The 2,500-nt window shown below is 40.9% G+C and overlaps 1 protein-coding gene across 1 annotated transcript in view; it reads right to left on the bottom strand.

Annotated features, from left to right (window-relative positions):
• ppp1r1c (protein phosphatase 1, regulatory (inhibitor) subunit 1C) overlaps positions 1-2,500 on the bottom strand; it is a 9,964-nt gene that overhangs the window by 5,005 nt on the left and 2,459 nt on the right. The window lies entirely within an intron of this gene.

Raw genomic sequence — 2,500 nt, forward strand, 5'->3', positions numbered from 1 at the left:
TCAATTCAAAATGGCTTCATTGGCACGGGGAACAGTTGTTTACATTGCCAAGGCAAGCGTCAAATGAAACAACAAAACCAGAAAAAACAAACGTAAATGTGCAGCAAACATGCCAAAATAGTGAATATGAAATAACAAAGTGGAACGTAAAAATGTACAGTTGCGGTTTAAAAAAAAGTAAACGGTAAATATACTGTAAGTGTAGTAATTAAATGCGAACACTGCAAAATATTGTTGTGTTATCGCTCTCTCTCTCTCTCTCTCTCTCCATAAAAACATAGACTGTTGACAAACACATCAGATGCGTGCAAATGAAAACACAATTTCACACACACACACACACACACACACACACACGCACGCACGCACGCACGCACGCACATGCGCACGAGCGCGCACACGCAAAATGTACATTGCAGCTACTGGAATCTCTTAACTGCGTTGGAATCAGGCCATGAAGCTGAGCTCAGAGATGGAAATCAGGCCTCGTTTGCAGCGATTCACTTCCTGTCGACGGATTTATAATGGCTGACAATTGGCTTAGAGGATCACTGACACACACACACGCGCACACACACGCACACACACACACACACACACACACACACACACACACACACACACACACACACACACACACACACACACACACACACACACACACACACACACACACACACAAGCCCGCCCACACACACACACACACATTTATCAGATAAAACATTTATCAGCCCGTCGTAGAATTACCTGGACCCCAAACAAGAGTGTTTCTGTGCCGAAAAGAGAATGATTTTCTTATGCTTGTCCCCGAGGTGTTTCAATCGTTACCGTCTGGGGCACAGACACTAATAATCCCACTTCCCTGCACGGAAACAGGGCCGACGGAAGGGACCATGGGACAGATAGAAAGAAAATGTGCTTGTTTGGGTATGACCCACCCCACAAACTGTTCAGTCCAGTTTGGTTTTCTCCTTCTCGTCCACTCCTGGACTCCATTACTGCCTCACATCTTATTTCAGTCACCCAGGCTCTATCTATAGAGGAACCTGACAAATGACGCCAGGCTTTGGGAGCTGGCTCTGTCAGACAACTTGACAACACCACACCCATGATCGGACGGCCTATTTAAGCAGCTGGTTCTTCCTGCACTTCCTGCTTTGCTGCCTGCTTTGCTGCTTTGCTGCTTTGCTGCCTGCTTTGCTGCTTTGCTGCTCTGCTGCCTGCTTTGCTGCCTGCTTTGCTGCCTGCTTTGCTGCTTTGCAGGGCTGATTTGCAACTTTGCCGCCTGCTTTGCTGCGCTCCCTCCACCGCAGTGCTGGACCCCATCGTTCCTCTGCTCCAAAGGCTTCTATTTGATCGGAGGATTTGCTGTTTGACGCGCAGGGTTTAAAAAAACAGTTTTGAAATAGTTGTACGTGTTGTTTCCTGGGACGAGGAAACATTTGTTTTCTAGGAAGATTGCGAGAGTTGATCAGAATTGCAAGCGTCGCAGTGAGTGAGAATGCATCTTTTGCGAAGGCTGAACTGCTGAAATTGAATCCCTGTTGGTGTTGGTGTGTTGAATGTTGCTATCATCGCCTCAGGAAACCCCTTCAGCCACTGAACAGGAAACTGAACAGAGGTTCCTGTTCAGATTCTTCACCTAGAGCCCACTGAAGGCTTTTCCCCGCACGACTCCCACCAGGAAACCTCGTAGCGTCCTGATTTGGGTTTTAAAGAGACAGAAATGAACGAATGCCGAGGGAGCGGGGCTGGAGACCGGCCCTACGGCAACAGATAAAAAAACAACACTGAGAGACGCAAACAGCGGAAAAGAAAATACACAGCTCGCACCGACCAAAAGCAAACATGTGGAACATGGGAGAGATGACACAGCTGTAGCGCTGTGTGCACAGCTGTAACCATGGCAACACGACATACCAGCCGCCCTAGCGGGGGGGCCTGTGCACGCACCTGACTCAAAGATCACAGTCAGTGCATGTTGGGTCCTGAATGAAGCAGCACTTGGTTAAGGCTCATAAGCAGAATATTGTTATTCTATTGATAATGTAATATTGTTATTGTACTATTAATATAATATTGTTATTATATTAATAATATAATATCGTTATTGTATTAATAATATCATATTGTTGTTGTATTATTAATATAATATTGTTATTATATTAATAATATAATATTGTTATTGTACTATTAATATAACATTGTTATTATATTAATAATATAATATCATTATTGTTTTAATAATATAATATCGTTATTGTATTAATAATATCATATTGTTGTTGTATAATTAATATAATATTGTTATTATATTAATAATATAATATCATTATTGTATTAATAATATAATATCGTTATTGTATTATTAATATAATATTGTTATTGTATTATTAATATATATTGTTATTGTATTAATAATATAATATCATTATTGTATTAATAATATTGTTATTGTATTAATAATATAATATTGTTATTGTATTCATAATATAATATT

Source organism: Zeus faber, assembly GCF_960531495.2.
Source record: "Zeus faber genome assembly, chromosome: 16".
NCBI classification, from domain to species: Eukaryota; Metazoa; Chordata; class Actinopteri; order Zeiformes; family Zeidae; genus Zeus; species Zeus faber.